This window comes from Petaurus breviceps, unplaced genomic scaffold (assembly GCF_028583685.1).
Source record: "Petaurus breviceps papuanus isolate PSGF00001 unplaced genomic scaffold, PetGlider_PUasm1.0 174, whole genome shotgun sequence".
In the NCBI taxonomy this organism is placed as follows: domain Eukaryota; kingdom Metazoa; phylum Chordata; class Mammalia; order Diprotodontia; family Petauridae; genus Petaurus; species Petaurus breviceps.
In genome coordinates, this window is record NW_027185761.1 from 41,874,381 (window position 1) to 41,893,457 (window position 19,077).

The 19,077-nt window shown below is 38.3% G+C and overlaps 1 protein-coding gene across 7 annotated transcripts in view; it reads left to right on the forward strand.

Annotated features, from left to right (window-relative positions):
* Positions 1-19,077, forward strand: part of FOXP1 (forkhead box P1) — a 689,298-nt gene that overhangs the window by 100,205 nt on the left and 570,016 nt on the right. For all 7 annotated transcript variants that reach the window (XM_069084104.1, XM_069084103.1, XM_069084105.1 and 4 more), the window contains exon 2: positions 2,590-2,721. The gene's annotated coding sequence lies outside the window, so the exon portion shown is untranslated. The remainder of the gene's footprint in view (positions 1-2,589; positions 2,722-19,077) is intronic.

Sequence of the window (19,077 nt, forward strand, 5' to 3'; positions counted from 1 at the left end):
AGGGGCAGTTGGGGTTAAGTGACCTGCCCAGGGTCACACAGCTAGTAAGTGTTAAGTGTCTGAGTCCGAATTTGAACTCAGGTCCTCCTGACTCCAGGGCCGGTGCTCTATTCACTATACCACCTAGCTGCCCCAATTCCTAGATTTCTTTAAAACTCAGATCACACATCACTTCCTACAGGCCCTTCCTGATTACCAAAGCTGCTGGTGATTCCCCCCTCAAAATGTTATTCTATCCATTTGGAATATTAAGTTTGTGTTTCTTTATATGTGTACATGCTATTTCTCCTGATAGAATGTAAGTTCCTTGAGGGGAAGGACTTTAATTTTTGTATCTATGACAGTTCTTGGTAGAAAGTTGATACTTAACAGATTGCTTGATAGTCTTGATTTGCCACAAAAATTTGCCATGGGCTAGTCCCTTAAACTCAGTTTTTTTCACATGCAAAATGAGGAGATTGGAATTGATCCAGGTTCTTAACTTGGGACCATGAACTTCTTTTAAAAATGTTTTGATGACTGTATTTCAAAATCATTGATTTCCTTTGTACTCCTCTATATTTTGTATTGCACATTGAAAAATTAGGTCTATTGGCTTCACCAGATTGTCAAATAAGTTCATGACATTAAAAAAAAAAGTTTAAGAACTCCTGTACTGAAAGATAACTTCGAGTGCTCATATTTTGTGACCTGTGATCTGATGCCTTTGATAGCAAGAGATCACATGATCTATTTCCTCTTAATTTCCAGTCATGCCGAATACAATCTTCTGACCCATGCTTGACAATGAACAAATGTTGTTAACTTAAAATAGCTGGAAAATAATTTGGCAGAATGTTCTAATAGTCAAGAATGATGAACGAACTCATCCCTCTTGCCTCTTCTGCACATGGGAGCTGTCATGAAGCTACAGGGAAGGCCAGGAGAATCAGTGGTTGGACTTTTTGTGGCCTGATGGAGGGGCTGTGCTACACTTTGCCGAAGTGCAGCATTGCTGAAACAAGACATAGTGCTTGGGCACTTGGGGTAGAAACTTCTGTTATGGGTTTTGGGTGTTTCTGGGGGGGGAGTGACTTTGCTTTATGCACAGGAGCATGCTCCCCATAGACATTTTGTTATACAGTTAACCAGATTCTTTTGTGGGTATTCAGACTAAGCTGTCAATTTATGGGAAAGATCATGAAGATGTATCATTAGCTTGAAACTGAGAATCAAGCTGAGTGATTGCTAAACATTCTTATGGACGCAAAAAGCCGTATAGAAAATGAAAACAATATAACACCTAATAGTGAATACTTATTTTGATGAGTAGTGATATATGTTACAAGTAATATTGCTTTTTAATGAGGATGATGAATAGTGGAAACTAATAGTTTAGGTTTTTAGAAACTGTATCCTTTGGCAACTATAACTGAAATTGGTTTGCTTCAGTGAAAACAAGAACAGATTTGCAGTCGGTGGCCCCGAGTTCAGACTCCAGGTTGGGGTGATCTTGTCACTCGACCTTCAAGCTTGAAATAAGCACAAAACTAACCAATCAACAAGCATTTATTAAACTCTGATTACGTACCAGGAGGTCTTGCACTAGGCATGGGGGATTCAGATACAAAAAATGAAACAATTCCTACTTTACAGGAGTTTTCGATCTAATGGACTTTGAGATTGTCTGAAACTACCTGTTGAAAACTCTTTCGTGGACCCTTGGAATTCCTTGTGCTGTGAGGAGACCTTAAATGATAAAGGATCAATGTCTTTCTTCTAAAAATATTAAATGTGAAATGATGTATACATATATATTTATCATGTGTGGCAACTTTTCAGTATGAAAAGGGGATTCATCTATTAGGTAATTTGTTGGATCAGCACTGCTGGTCAATGATGATCTATTTCAAGCCTCAATTTCCCTGGCCAAGTTAGTTGGAGAAACACTGGTATTATCCAAATCCTCCATTTTATATATGGTGCAAAGGAGACTAAGAAAGCCAAAGTGATCTGATCAAAGCTATATAGTTAATTAATCCCTGAACATTTTAAAAATGAAAACAACCTTTGGAAAGAAAAAGAATTACAAGTAACTGTTGTGGTAGTTGTGGTGTCCGTTGTCCTCTTTTTGTTTGAGGTATTGAAAATGAGTGATTTTGAATGTTTTCATGTTTTCTTCAGTCTATGGAAAATATCATCACTAGGGTAGAAATAATGCCCTTTCCCCCTCCTGCCAAGGCTTGACTATAAATCAATTTTTATTATTAAAAAAATAAAGCCAAGGTGCTATATTATACCAACAATGCTAAAATATATGCTAAAATGCTTTTTTTATGGAAGAACTTTCTTCATGAGAATAGCAGTTTTTTTTTTAATCTTTGTGCTGAAGTAGTTGGTAAACATCTTTCAGAACAATATTTCCGGTCTAATTTTTTTATATAATCACACTGGGTATATTGAAATAGTCTAGTTACAAAGGTGTTTTCCTCTTGCTTCTAGACTATGCTTTTTTTTTTTTTTTACTGTTTTCATGTTTAAGGAAGTGGTGGTTTGAGAAGTCACATCTAACTTAGGTTTAAAAAAATATATTTTTTTTTTGTGTTTCAGTGTCCCAAGAGCCTTTTCTGATCAATTCCAGTTCCTAAAAAAAAGCATTTGGCAATGGTGAAGCTTCCATGGCTCTGCTCTGAGCTGTGGTAGACCGGGAGTGCAGAGGTGTGATGCCCACTAGCAAAAAGGGTAAGTTAAGAAGCTTTCTTTTGAAGTCTTATTTGTCTATTGGTGTTAATATTAAACAATAACAACCAAAAAAAACCTGGTAGTGAAGGACTAAAAAAATAATTCCCTGCAGAAAATATACAAAAAGCCCAATGTTATCTGAGTTCCTCGCTATCAGGAATGTAATCATCATTTTGGAAGATATGGATGCTAAACACGCTTTGGTTGTATTGTTTTCTTGAATACACACCAAGTTCACCTGTAACTGAGGCATCATGGCAGACTTACCAATCCTTGTAGCTGGCAGTTAAAGATGACAAATGGAAGGCTTTTTATTTTTTAAGTCAAGACTCATGGCTTGACTTTTTGAATAAACCACATGCAAAATAGAACAAACAGTTGTCCTTTGGTTTCCATTACAACTCAGTGATAGACAGAGATCATGGCATGCTCCAAGCCTTCTAAATTTTCCTTTGGCCCTCCTCAGCAAGGAAATGTGAATCTTTGGGGTGGCTGGGGTATGTAAAAGTTAAGGTGGACATTTCCCCTTGTGGAGAATTCTCTCCAAAGCTTTTAATTTCCTAGGACTCAGGAAAAAAAAGCCTTAGTGACCAGATCCTTGGAAACTAGCCTCTCTCAAAGGAGGAGCATTTTCCTTTCTTCTAGCTTGATGTATCCAGTGAACTGTTGTATCAGATGTTCAAAGATTAGAAATAAATTGATGAAAATAAATCCCCCTAACCATGTATATTTTAAATTTTTAGATGCGATCTATAATGCTAGGTTGAGAGACAGCATAACTAAATGTGTAGAATGCTGGAAGCCCATTTGTTTTCTATTTCCTATCTTTGTGATTCTGGGAATCTTCTCTGGGCCTCAGACAACTCTATTATAGACAGGTTGTAGTCTGTGATGGTGGAAAGTTTGATACTAATGAATCCATAAATCCTTGACCTATTGACATATTATCTTCATAAGGTACTGAATAATGATGTGAATAATGTTCTTTTATCAAATTCCTGATAATTGGTTTGACTTTTAAGTGGTTACTATTTTTTTAGAAAGTCCTTGTGTCTTTTGATGACAATTCTGATCTTGTGGCTTTGCAATATTATGAGGTTATCTGCACGGACTCATTTTGTCAACCCTGGTCTTTGAATTGTTAATGTTGGAAACCAATATTAGTAATTTGTCATCTCTAATTGTGGGTGTCTGTAAGAAATGGGTTTTATTTTATTTTAAGCAATGCAATATACTAGACTTGGATCCAGATTCTATCAGTCTTTTACCCACTTTGCAACTCACGTTAAAAATGAATTTTATGGAATTTTAGATTTGGATGTGATATCAGAAATCATTCATTGAACACATTTCACAGGCACAGAGGCCCAGAGAAGTTTTGTGCATTGCTCAGTGTCACATTTCCAATGAGGATTCAGCCTTTTAGGGTCTGAATTTCTATGATTTTAACAGGGCAATTTTGTAATATGCCTGCCTGTAATTCAAGCTCCAGTATGCTGGCAAATATTGTATTAGTGTTCTTGATAGCATTCTGTCTTTACTTTAAAGGAAAAGGGACAAATAGAAAATTTTCCTTTTAAAGAAAAATTTAGAAATCATTAATGGAAAGAAACTTAGAATCATTTTTGAATGTGCCTTTAGATCAATTAAAAACAAACAAACAAACCTTTGAGATAATTTCGTCCACTCTGCTCATCTTAAAGGTGATGAAAAGAAGCTTGGAGAAGTCAAAGTCTTTGAAAGTTCTATAGCTAGCCAACAACAAGGCCAAGAGTGGAATCTTTATCTACTGAGCCTTTAGCAAGACAGAATAGAAACTTTATTGAGTGTGCATGTAGATGAATACTGACCAAATTTAGTCCTTCTGTATTCATTTGTGTGCCTTTCTTCTGTATTTGGAACTAAATGCCACTTGAGCACAAGAATAACGCAGAATTTCCCCATTAGCCAATACAAGGTTTTAAAAAGTTTTTGTTTTGCCTACATAGTATGAATAACATGTCATTTAGCAATAATTATAGTAACTGCTCATTGTTTTACTTACTGGAAGAGTGAGTAGTTGAATAAACCCATATAGCATTGCCTGCTTATCAGAGAGTTTTCTCCCTTTCCTCTTGGAACATTCTTACAAGTACAAGTAAGAAAGTCTGAAAAGTCTACTCATTGGTAATGTCTTTGTACAGGATCTTTTCTCCCTGATTTGCAGCCTAAAGACCCCTGGGTCTTGTTTCCAGGCTTTCCCTTCATCTTACTTTCTTCAATTCTCCTATATGTTTTATCTCCCTTAGTAAGAAAGGAAGCTCTGCGAGGACAGTAACATGTTCCTTTTGTACATGTATTTCCAGGGTGTGGCAAAGTGTTTGTGTGGTGCAGAGTAATTTAATTTAATAGCTGCTTTTTCATCCCATTTGAAGACTATTTCTTTAAAAAAAAAGGTGGTTCTCAAAGTAGTTGACAACAACTATTTAAATTATTCTATCACTTAATAAGCAAGTGTTTTCTGAGCATCTGTTAGTAGAAAATTTGGTAAAATGGAAGGAAAGATAGACTTGGAATCCAAAGCCTTAGGTTTCAGGCTCAGTTTGGCTTCTGTGTGACCTTAATTGTCATTGAAGCCCTTGGGTCTTTTGTTTCCTCATTATAAAATAAAAGTGTTGGACCACATGGTCTTTAAGGAAGCATTTTCAGCCTCAGAACTGTGGGGTCCTAGTATAGGTTAAACAAAAGCATATCTATTCTCACAATTGGACTTCATCAGTCCCAGCCAGCATTTTGCAGGAGCCTAACAAGTGTTAGGCACTAGGCTAAGCTTTGGAAATACAAAGACAAAAATGAACTAGGCCCTGACCTCAAGGAGCACACATTCTCTTAGAGATAATAGGTACATGAATAATTATAGATTGAGGGGCAGCCAGGTAGCACAGCAAGTAAGAGCACCAGCCCCGGTGTCGGGATGACCTGGGGATCTAATCCAAGCTCAGACAGTTAGCATCCACCCAGAAACACCTGGCCGTGTAACCTTGAGCAAGTTACTTAACCCCAATTGCTTAAAAAAAATTATAGATTGAGACTGACTCTGTGATTTCCTTGATATTGGGAACCCTTCAAGAGGAGGAAATTCACTCTATCAATGCAGGTTGGCCCTTTCTCAGCCTCTTAAAGGCTTAGAGAATTAGATCATTGCTTATTAGTAGGTGTCAAAGGCAGGACATAAAGGCAAATTTTGTTGACTCCCTGACCAACTCTATCCACGATATCACACTCACTCTCACTTAAATAAATATACACCATATACATATTAAAAATAAAGACAAAGTGACTATGGGAGGAAGGGTACCAGGAGAGAAGGGTGCCAGACAATACTGTCAAAGGTGATGCTTGAATTGAATCTTTAAAAAAAAAAATTCAGAGTCTCTCGTCTTCCCACACCTGCACCACCTACTGAGAAGGCAAACAATATGTCAGTTACCAATAATGCACAGAATGTTTCCATAATAGCCATATTGTAAAAATAAACAAACAAACAAACGAATGAATGAATGAATAAAACATTCAATTTACACTTAGAGTTGATCTGTTCTCTCTCTGGAGGTGGATAGTACTTTTCCGTCCTGAGTTCTTTGGAACTGTCTTGCATTGCTGTATTGATCAGAGTAGCCAAGTCTTTCACATCTCCATTAAAACATTACTATTACTGTGTACAATGATCTCCAGATTCTTCTCACTTCTCTTTTTTCCCTTCATATGGGTCTTGCCCTGTTTTTCTGAGATCACCTCCCAACATCATTTCTTATAGCACAATAGTACTCCATTACAATTATATCTACAACTTGGTTAGTCTCATTTCCCACTTGCAGGTCATTCCTTTGGTTTCCAGTTCTTTGCTACTTCAAAAAGAACTGCTACCCATATTTTCGCATATTTAGATCCTTTTCCTTTTTCTTTGATGTCTTTGGGATATGGACCTAGTAGTAGTATTTCTGGCTAAAAGGACATTTATAATTTTATAGCCCTTTCAGCATACTTCCAGATTGTCCTTTAGAGTAGTTGAACTAGTTCATTCCTCCACCAGTAGTCACTAACATATCTGTTTTCTGTCATCCCCTCCAGCATTTGTTATTTTTGATAGGTATGAGGCAATTTTCCAGAGTTGTTTAAATTTGCCTTTATCTAATCAATAGTGACTTAGAGCATTTTTTTCATATAACTATAGATAGCTTTGATTTTTTTTTTGGAGGGGAGAAGGTAGGGCATTTGGAGTTAAGTGACTTGCCCAAGGTCACAAGGCTAGTTTTTTGTGTGTTAACTGTCTGAAGCCAAATTTGAACTCAGGTCCTCCTGACTCCAGGGCTGGTACACTATTCGCTATGCCACCTAGCTTCCCCTTGATTTCTTTTTCTTTCTTTTTCCTCATTTTTCAAATGCTTTATTAACTTCTGATTTACATCATTCATTCCCACCAGATTTTGAGTTACACATTTTCTCCCTGTTTTTCCCCTACCTATCGCCCCAAAATAGCAGTCCCACAGGATATCCTCTCCTCCAATCTGCTCTCTCCCATATCTTCTCCCATATCCCCTTCGACTTTTCCAATAGGGCATGGTGGATCTCTATGCCCCAGTGCCTGTATATCTTATTTCCCTATTACATATAAAATAGTATTAATAATAGTACACACACACACACACACACACACATATTAACATTTGATTTTAAAACTTTGAATTCCAGATTCATTCCCTTCCTCCCTTGTCACCCACCCTTACTGGGAAGATAAGCAATTGAGTATAGGTTGTACATGTGTAGCTAATGCAAAACATTACCATAGTAGATATATTGTAAAAGACTGACTATATTTCCTTCCCTCCTATCCCACCTCCCACTTGTTCTATTCTCTACTTTGATCCCATTCCTTTTCAAAAGTGGGTGCTTCCAACTTCCCTCCCCCCCAGCCTGCCCTCCCTTCCATCATCCCCCCTCTCATCCCATTCCCCCCCTACTCTCCTGTAGGGTGAGATACCCTATTTAGTTTGTATATCATTCCCTACTCGAGCCAAATTCAATGAGAATAAGGTTGACCTTCCTATTCTTCCCCTCCATTGTAACCATCTCCCTTTGCCTCTTCTATATGAGATAGTTTACCCCATTCTGTCTCTCCTCATCTCCTCACATTATATTCCATTCTCACCTCTTGATTTCATCCTTTAAGTATCATCCCTTCCTATTAAATTGGTCCTGTGCCCTCTATTTATGTATATCTGTAAATATATATGCACACATTCACATATGTATTCATACGCCCATATACCCTCCGATGTAGACATATGTATGTGTGTGTATATATATATATATATATATATATATATATATATATATATATATATTCCCTTCAACTATTTTCATGCAGAGAAAAATTTCATCAGTTACAATTATCGTTTTTCCATGTAGGAATGTTAATAGTTCAACTTTGATGAGTTCCTTATGATTTTTTTCCCTATTTACCTTCTCATGCTTCTCTTGCTTCTTGTATCTGAATGTCAGTTTTTCTATTCAACTCTGGTTTTTTCATCAAGAATGCTTGAAAATCCTCTATTCTACTGAGTGACCATATTTTCCCCTGAAACATGATACTCAGTTTAGCTAGGTAGGTGATTCTTGGTTTTAATGCCAGCTCCTTTGACCTCTGGAATATCATATTCCAAGACTTTCAGTCTCTCAGTGTAGAAGCTGCCAGATCCTGAGTTATCCTGATTGTGTTTCCACAATATTCAAATTGTTTCTTTCTGGCTGTTTGTAATATTCTCTCCTTGATCTGGGAATTTTGGAACTTGGCTATAATATTCCTAGGAGTTTTCTTTTTGGGATCTTTTTCAGGAGGTGATCGGTGGATTCTTTTTTCCCCCCTCTATTTTGCCCCCTGGTTGTAAAACATCAGGTCAGTTTCCTTGAGAATTTTTTGGAGAATGACTTCTAGGTTCTTTCTTTGAGCATGGCTTTCAGGTAGTACAATAATTTTTAAATTATCTCTCCTGGATCTATTTTCCAGGTCAGTGGTTTATCCAGTGGGATATTTCACATTGCCTTCGATTCTTTCATTTGTTTGGATATTTTTAACAGCATCTTTATTTCTCATAAAGTCACTAGCTTCTATTTGCTCCAGTCTAATTCTGAAGCAATGATTCTGCCCAGTGAGCTTTTGAGATTCTTTTTCCATCTGGCAAATTCGGCTTTTTAAGGCATTCTTCTCCTCATTGCCTTTTTGAGTATCTTTTGCCATTTGAGTTAGTCTATTTTTTAAGGTGTTATTTTCCTCAGTCAGGCTGTTGACTCTCATTTCATAATTTTCTTGCATTGTTCTCATTTCTCTTCCCAATTTTTCCTCCACTTCTCTTATCTGCTTCTTAAGTAAGGTCCTCTATCGCCTATAACCAGCTCGTATTTTTTTTGGAAGCTTTTGGTGCAGGAGTTCTGACTTCACTGTCTTCCTCCTGTTCCATGCTTTGATCCTTTTTGTCCCCAAAATAGGAGTCTAATGTTGGATTCTTCTGTTTGCTTTGCTTCCTTTGCCTGGTCATGTCTCCACTCAGAAACTTGACCCCTGGGCTTTTTGCCACAGTAGGACTCTGCCACCAGACAGTTGAGCTTCATTCCAAATGCTGGGGTTTTCTCAGCTGCTGGAGGTATTAGTTGGGTGCCCTCTCTGAAGCTTCTACAATCTCTGGCAAGGTGGACACACACCTCAGGACCTCCACCCTAGACTGCAATCCAGATCCAAGTAGGTTAAAGTAAGAGAAATTACCCCTCAGACTGGTTGTTTTGTCCCCCTACACTCTGCAGGCGAGGAGCTGAATCTGCCACCTGAGGGCAGCTGTGCCACAGCCCTCAGCAGCTTCTCACCCCAGGGGAAAGGCTGATGCACTCCCACCTACTGGATCCCAAAGTCCAGACTGCACTGATCTCTCACTTTGTCCCTCACATCTATGTATTGATAATTCTGGACCACCACAGCTGCTGATGATCTGGAGTTCCTCCAGGTGGTGGTTGGGCAGGCCCACCCTGGGGCTAAAACCTCTGACTGGTGTGGGGCTTGGCTCAGCTCCAAGAACCCTGGGCTGTCCAATTCCTGCTGCCTGCTGGGCTGTTCTCAGTGGGACGTTAGCTTCTCTGTGTCATTTTGTGGATTCTGTAGCTCCAGAGTTTGTTCAGAGTCCCCTTTTACATGAATTGGAGGTGGTGGGAGCCGGAACTGCATGGAGGTCCTGTTTCTACTCCTCCATCTTGACTCCTGCTCCCCCCCCCATTTCATTTTCTAAAAACTGTCTGTGCATATCCTTTGACCATATATCAATTGGGGAATGGATATTATTTTTTTTATTTTATGTAATTCTCTACATATTTGAGAAATGAGACCTTTATCAGAGAAACTTGCTATAAAATTTTTTGATATTACTTCATTGGCTTTAGTATCTTTGAACAAAATATAGTTTCCCTGATTATCTGTTTCAGGTAATCTATTTTTGCTTTTGCTTTGAGATCATGATTGCCCAGCTTGAATTGAGTCTTAAAGAACACCAGGTTGAAGTGATGTTGAGTGGAGGGGGTTTCAAGCCTGAGGGATAGACAGGACACATGTAGAGAGTTGGGAGATAGAGTGTAATATGTGAGAAACAGCAAGTTAGAGGCATGATAGTTTCTCTGTTTCTGTTTGTGTGTCGTTCCCATACACATAGAAGTGGTTAAGTTTCTGAAAGTGTAGAAAGAACATTTTGATCAAAGTAAGTTTCTTGGTTCCTTGTCATCTCTGTGTCTGGGGCACTGAGAGAGTGTGACTCAATTTCACTATTACAAAATGGATTTATGAAGTGTACAAAACCACATGAATGGATTTACTGTCTGCTGGACTAATTTTACTCATTTCAGTTGAGTGTAGAAGAATAGTTTAAATATTTTGCAAATATGCCTACATTTCCAATGTTTCTAGTGAATAAAATATACCATCTGAAGGATGATGTTAACAGTTTGTAGTAAATATTTGCTGACACTTTTCCATAGCACTTCAAAATTGATAAATCACTTTCTGTGTCTGATTTCATTTCTAGCACACCCTGTGAGGTGTTCACTTTTACATATGGGGAAACAGACTCAGAAAAGTGATATGAATAGTTCAGTGTCACACAGACAGTGTCAGGGGCAGGATACAAACCCTCCTAGTCATGGTTCAAAGTTAGTACTCTTTCCATTATATGCTACCATGCTTCTTTCTAGCTGATGGTTGATAATAACGTAGTAACCATCCACTCATTCCCTCACTCATTCAGTCAACAGGCACCAAGTGAGTGCTTCCTCTTTGAAAAGCACTGGGCTAGGTTTTAAAGAGATACAGCCATAAATAATGACATAAATCCTTTCCTTAAGGGACTTATACTTTCGTAAGGGAGATGAAACATGTACAGTAATGGATTCATTATAAATTATAGTGTGACAAAAGGCATGGGAGAGAACAAAGACTATGCCAGTTCAGAAGAGAGAGAGATTGAGGGCCTCCCAAAAGGCTTCAGATGGTAGGTGGCTTTGGAGCTTGGCAATTTCATCAGCTCCCATGGCCTCAATTATCATCCCTATTCAGATGATATTCAGACCCCTATACACAGTTTTAGTCTTGCATTACAAACTGCCTATTGGACTTAGATTAGATATTCTGTAGACATCGCCAACTCACCATTTCCAAAATAGAACTCAGTATCTTTCCCTCCAAACCTGTCCGTCTTCTGAACTACCTGTTACTATAGAGGATATCACCTCCAGGATTGCAATCTTGGTATTATACTAGAGTCCTCTTTCTTCACATCTCACAAATCAAATGAATTGCCAAATGCTGTCGTTTCTCTTGACTTTTCCTTCCAGTGACTCTGATCAAAACTCCCGCTATGCTTTGGTAGGTAGTCTTCATGATTTACTATGGTTTGAAAAACTGTTTCCCCTAAAAGTGTAGTGAAATTAGAAAGAGAAGAGGATCTGGGTTCAGATCCCACTTCTGGCACTTATTTCCTCCATGACCCAAAGCAAGTCACTTGATGATGCTGACAAAACTATGCATAGACCATTGGTTTAGATAACTTCCATGATATCTTCCAGCTCTAGACCCATGGTCCTGTCATCCTAAGCCAACATAGTGATGAGCCACTCCAAATTTAGTTAGGTTTGTCCAAGAGGATAGAGAAGGCATCTAGGTGGCATGGTGGATTTGGAATTAGGAAGGCTTATCTTCCTGAGTTCAAATCTGTCCATGCATACTTCCCAGCTGTGTAATCCTAGACAAGTCACTTAACCCTGTTCACCTCAGTTTCCTCATGTATCAAGTGAACTGGATGAGGAAATGGCAAACTGCATCAGTATCTTTGCCAAGAAAACCCTAAAAAGGGATGGGGTGAGTCACAAATAATCCAAACAAGTTACTGAAAGAGGATAGACAGAGTATATAACTAGGTTCAGACTTGAACAATTTCTAGCTTGTTTTAGGCTCATCCCTAGTTTATGATTCCTTCCTATGGTCTTCAAGAACTTGGGGATATTTTGGTACCATAATGAGGCATCAGAGGAGGATTTTAGTGGATCCTCATTTATTTAAAAAAGAAAAAGATTTAGGAGAATAGATAACTTTAGAAATATCAAGGAGGTGAGATTGACAAGCATTAAGGATGAGTCAAAGAAAATTTTGAGCTTTTGATCTGTATAACTGATAGATTGTGTATACTATTAATAGAAAAAGGGGAATCAGAAAGAGAATGATTTCAGGGTGTCCATATTGAATGTGGTTACTGGTGTGATATTGAGGCTGTTTGATTCTATAGGCATTTGGAAAAAATTAGTCTTGAGCCTTAGAGAAACAGAAATTAGGGAGAAGAATAAAACAATTTAAATGCATCTGTTTAGAGGAGAGAGTTGAAGCCATGGGGTTAGTTTAAATTATATAGGGAGAAGATCTCAAGCAACATGCCCTCCTTCCCTCTCTCCCTCTCTTTCCTTTCTTCTTCCTTCTTTTTCCTATCTCTTCCTCTCTTCGGTCTTTTCCTCTCTTTCTTCCTTGTGTCCTTCCATCCTTCCTTTCTAAGGGAAGATATGAGAGAGGTAATAGTTGATGGACTATAGTTCTGAAGAAGATAGAAAGAAATACATGAAACTTGTGCCCCAGGTAGGAGAATCTTGGTAAAGGGAAGGGGCAGTTTTTTTTTTCATGTAAGAGGGATAAGAGTGAAGGGGGCATGAAGAATTTAACTAAGGGTTCAAGTTGAACTAGACTTTTCAGTAAAGTAATAGGCAAGGTTCTTTGTTGAGTATTAATGGGTAAGCCTGTGACTGAGGTCTTGAAGAGAATGAAAAAGGTTTGGGAAAAATGTTTGAGGGAGTTAGTAAGAAATAAATAAAAAGGTTTTTATTCATCAGCTATGTTTTTGTCATGCTCTCCCTTTCAACCTTAGACCCTGAGAATTCCATCTTCCTTTAATATTCCTTTCGTGTAGCACCCCTTTCAGAAAAGCTTTCTTGGTCCTCTTTAATGTTTCCTTTTCTCTCCTCTGAATATCTTGTACCTTCTGATCTACCTATATTGTCTCCCCATTAGAATGTATGTTCCTTGAGAACAGAGAATGTTGATGCTTTTTCCTCATCTGCTCAGCACTTGGCACATAGTAAGTGCTTTATATATGTGGTTGATTTTTCACCCCAATAAAGTTAAGCATTGTGAATCTTGGTCTCAGTAATGACTGTGTGACCTTTTTTTTAATGAATGTCCTGTGGCATGAGAACAAGGGCAGATAGTGGTTTTGCTGCACTGATGATTTGAAAAAGTAGATAGCCAAAGGAATGAAAGATACTTAGGTAATATTAAATATGTTATTGACGTGTCAGATCATGATATTTGATGGGATAAAGAGGCAAATGAAGTCAGAAGGTAGCTGATGGACAAAAAGACTGGGCAGACATCAACGTTTTGAAGATGAAGCATGAAGTAATTGGTCAAGCATGAAAGCATTGGTCAAAAGCTAAGCTGACCACAGCTGTTCAGCAATGGGGATTTCTGATTTTCCAGATCTTGGAGGAAGAGTGACAGTGAGTTCTGAGGTGTGGGTTTGCTTGTAGGTAGTAGAAATGTAGTTGAGATGACACACACTGGAGTTAAGGTCATTAGAGAACTGTGAGCTTAGAGTGTTGAATGGAAGTCCAAATCATTGACGATAAAGGTAAGGAATGTGAGTGGCAAAGAGAACCTAGCTACCAGATTCTGAAGGAATTGAAGAAGGTGGGAGAGTCATTTGTAGGTCAGAAAATAATAGCCACAAAGATCGGAGGTGAGGGCAGTGATATTGTTACACTCAGTAGGCAGTTTCTCTGGGAGTGGGGTGTGATGGAGGTATCGTTAGCAGCTGGGGAGATGGGGAGTGCAGAGCAACTTTCTGAGGAATGGGGCACTTACAGGGAGCTCTCCAGGATGATTGAGATTCCCAATGTTGAGTTAAGAAAGGAGTGTGTTTGTGGCCTTGGTGGGCAGTTTTTGCAAAGACAGAGTCGGAAGATGTCATGCCTGGCTTTAGGGTGACACACTATGTGGAGTGCTCCCTTCTTAGACGGCAGAAACCAATTCCAGAGGTACAGAGTTGCTGAGCTGGTACCAAGCATTCGGAATTTCCATGCTCTCACTTATTTTTCCCTAGGGGACATCTCCAAGGTTGGCTGTAGGGAGTAATTCCCTTTCGCGAGGCAATAAGTTCCCCTTTTCGGTAGCGTGTGTCTGCTCACACATTCCAGTTTTCAGTGTCAGAAATTCATTCGGAGTCTTTTGCCTTTTAGAACTTTACAGTTTATTGAGTAACCAAAAGTAGTTCCAATTAATTGTTTCAGCTGATAATTTGGAGTCTTTAGGCTAGAAATAAACTACATTTTTGAATAAAGAATTTCATGGTAAGCCACTTCATGGTAGACCAGGGTCACTGGGGGCAGGCAGCCAGAACAGCAAATTGCTTCATTGAAAGAGGTGAGGAAATGAAACAGAAAGATAAAAGGTTTGCACAAATAGCTCATTATGGCAAATTTTTAAAGTCGGAAAATGGGTGCTGTACACGATTTATGTTGAAGATAGCCATGCTTGCATAATAAATTAACTTAGGGACAAAATGCAGAGAAAGGATGGCTTAGCACTTAAAATCTGGCTTTGTGATGCAGTTCTTTAATAGATCCATGCACCAGTGGTGATTGACACAGGTTTCCATTTCTGTGACATGAAGCTTTAGTAATTTAATTTTTCCCCCGTTTTATTCAGTTTCGTAGGTAATGCATATCTCTGGAAGTGGAGTATAAAGAATGGAGAAGTGTATGGTATAGATGATAGGCAGTTTGCCCCACCTTTCTCATAATTGTTGTAATAACATTGGCATGGATTTGCATAGTGCTTTCCTTGGAAAAACTCGGGGTAGATATTGTGCTATAGTAGCTCATTTATAGATGTTATCTGCCAACCCTTTCCTGTAGCACTGTTTTGAGGACTCATTCCTTCCTCCCGCCATCTCCCTGCCTGTCCTGGACTCTGTTCCCTAGCCCAGCACAGCTAATCAATAAAGAGAGGTCTTATTTCAGCTGCTGAATTCTGTAGATTCCTTTCACTGTAACCATTGGATTAACTTGATACATACCTTATTTCCTAGTCGTTCCTTTGCCAGAGAAGGTGATACTGTGGCGGGCATGGCAGTTCATCTTTCTCTAGTGGTCCATGGAGGTTTACCATCCCTGGTCCTTTCTGTCCCAGGGATCAAGAGCCAAGCTTCAGGAATTATTTCTCTGCCTTTGGGCAAAGCAGCTTAGAACAATGTCTCCTGGTTCCTAACATTGGGCTCTCCCAGGTGTTCTGACTTAGACTATCTGGCTTTGTTACTTCTCTCTGTGGCAGATTCAGAGGGCCAAGCTGCCTTGTTTGGTTCAAACTTTTAGGCCATGAAATTTTGACTTTGAAAAGTAATTTTAACAATTTAATAAACTACATAATATGTTTTATAAGCTGGAGTGAATGATCTTAAGTATTTTGGTCTCTTTCATAACACAATGAACCTAATATTGGTAAAAATACAGATCTTAGCTAGCACCATAAAGAGAGGCTAGATTTAATAAACAGTTATGAATGTTGGCAGCTGCCTATCAGATTGTATAACATTGGCTAGAGCACATGAAGACAGTGTCAACTTACATTTTATCTCAGAAGTCTTTTCAAGGAGTTTATTTTGCTTTCTCTTGAGTCTTTAACCTAATTCAAGTTATATAATTGGCTGAATATTTTTCCACATAGCTAATTGGCTAGGTGTCAGGGTGGAAACCATTGTCTAGCTTGGTGATGATCAGAAATTAACATGACATTTGTGTGGTGGTAATGGGATATATTAGTAATGTCATTCATGACTGTGAGAAAGAGTCCATCATCCCCCTCCCCCACCCATGATCAGCAGGAGGGGCTCTAAGGTGATGAAGTGCTCCCAGCAGGCACCTCACAGCAGTGGAGAGACAATCTCTATGGCAAATTTAGTTTTAAGTTCTTCAGACCAAGCTGTATGACTTAGAATTAATGACTGCAAATGTCATTTTAAAATCTCCCAAATACTATAGTAAGATTAAATTTCAATTAAAAATTACATTTAACACAGAAGCTATAACATTGTTTTAATGAACTCTGCTGAGAATGACAGTTTATATAGATAAATTTATATAGTGTAGGAGGATATAAATTCATTGGATAATGTTAAGCATGTTGCTTCATATATATTAGCAGTGAAATTTATTTCCACTCTGGTTTGGTCCTAAAAGTGGTGGAATTGGGAGTGGGGGGGGAGGAATATCTTTAAAGAAAGGGCCCCTTTCCATCCTTTCAGATATTTGCTGCAAAATGGTCTTTTCTCACTTTTGTTAGGAAAACAAATCTGTTTTTTATTAACTGGATTTAAGATTCTGAGTATATACTATTTACAGAATTGAGTATAGGTTTCTGAATATAAGAAATTAGTTTAGGAATGTGATAAAGAGGATCCACATTTTTATTGGGGATATTTTCCATTCCTCTCTAAGCCTCATATAGAATTATGCATGCATATTTCTCTGGACATACATACTCACTAGAGCAAAAACTTTGAAACTCAACTCAGTTCATCTTAAATCAAACTCTTTGCCTAAACTCTTCTGTGGAGAGTTTAAAAATTCCCCAGCCAGGTGAGGAGGGTCAGACTAAACCATTTGGCATGTTGCACACATGGCATCTGCCCAGAGGGCAAGATTAAAAAATCTGACAACCATCTGTGTGTTTCCAACTATCTGGATTTTTGGTATTAGGAAGGTAAAACATTAATATGATTGTTTGATTTTTCTTCACTTTGCATCCAGATGTTTTGACATGCATGTAGTGAAAGGCTGTGGGGTAGACAGGCTCCTTCACTGTATAAGAGAAGGCACCAACAAGCAAACAGCTGGCGTATCTATGTTACTTTCAAAGTTTGTTAAGCAGTTAATGTTGATTATTTCACTTGAGGACATAGACAGGCCTTTGTAGGGGCAGAGAAAGGAGGGTATGATTTATGTATGGAACTGTGTGGTATGGGATCTTAGGACTTCTTAAAAATAACTATTGTGTTGCATAAGATGGATGCATAAGAAGAATTCATTTATTAGGCTCCTAGTTCACCTGTGTAGTGATCTGGGCTTTTGCTTCACAATTTGAAGATGCCAATAGTGGCATCTTGGTCTCGTTGTTAGTGGGCAGGGCACAGTTGTACATAGAGAATGTGTCAAGTTTCCCCAGGTATACTCTCAAGACTCACTCAAATTTAGTCTTTTGTGTCTCTTTTTTAGTTTGTGTTTTTCTACAATAAAGCAGAAAATTTTACTGTCTTCAGTTTGAAGGATATAAACAAAATAAAACATTGGACGAGCAGGGTCTTGTGAGTTAGCATTCAATAAATGCCTAAAAAAAAAAGTCACTGAGTGTAAGCCTAACATGCTAGACTTGGAGTTAGGTCCGAGTATGGAAAGCACATTTTTTAAAAAAAGTATTAAAGAGTATCCCAAAATGTTACTATGAGGTTTTTAAATACCATTGTTCACCTGAGACTTTGATGATCCAGGGGCTGTAGAATTTGGAGCTAGAGTGGTTCCTTGAGATCATCCAGTTCAGCTTCATTTTACAGTCAAGAAACTGACACCCAGAGTAGATATTAAATGACTTATTCATGGTCATCTAGAGAAGGAACAGAGGAATGAGGATGGAAACCTAGGCCTCTCACTATCCCGCACTGCCTCTAGTATCTATAAAAGATGCAGAGAAATATGTTTCTCTCAATTGACATCCTTCATTTAGGGGAAGTGGGAAATCTGTATGGTACATCAGGAAATCTCTCTCTTCTAACGAGCTCCTCTGCTGGCTATTTGCTAAAGCTGAGTATCCTATGAATCTTTTCCCATTGGGTTAACCATTGCTCTGTCCCTCTGGTCCTTTTTTTAAAATGCAAGGTGTTCCTGGTAGGTGAAGTACATTCAATTAGTAAATTCATTGTTGTTAGATTCTTTTCCCCTTTATGTAAGGGGCAGTGTAGGACAGTACTAATGCACTAGGCATCTGGCGAGGGGAATGGGTGCTACAAGTGGGAAATGGTATAGAAATAGAAATTGACAGAGTATTGAAACAAACTGCTTCCCCATTTTGTTTGAGGCTGGTAGGAGTAGGTGATACAAACGTAAACTCATATTATTGTAGTGAGTATTTTGTATGGCGTAGAACTCTTCTGGCAATCTGCGGAAGCTGAGGGACCTCTTCTCAGAAAAAAATGTTCTTAAATGCTTAAAATATCTTAATGGATAAAATAAAATCAAAGGATTTCAAAGGAAATCAATTATATCGAAATAGTCATAATTTTTTAAGTTCATGTACCCAGGGTTAAGAAGTCTTGTTTCTAGTTGGTAACTTAGACCTTGCCTATGGACAGCAGAAAAAAATAATAATAACTGGCATTTATGTAGCACTTTAAGGTTTTCAGAGAGCTTTACAAATATTATCTCCTTTTATCCTCACAACAAGCTTGAGTGGTAGATGGTGTTATTAACTGCACTTTTACAGATGAAAAAACTGAGGCAAATAAAAATTAAGTAACTTGCCCATAGTTGCAACCAGTAAGTGTCAGAGAATGGATTTGTACCCGGGCCTTTCTGACTTCGAATTTAGCCCTCTAGCTGCTCTATCTAGGAAGCTTTAGCTAGCACATTGGGTCTCTGTTGCTTCTATGAAACCTTTCTTTAAATAATTTTTGTTTTAATAGATTCAGTCATAGATGG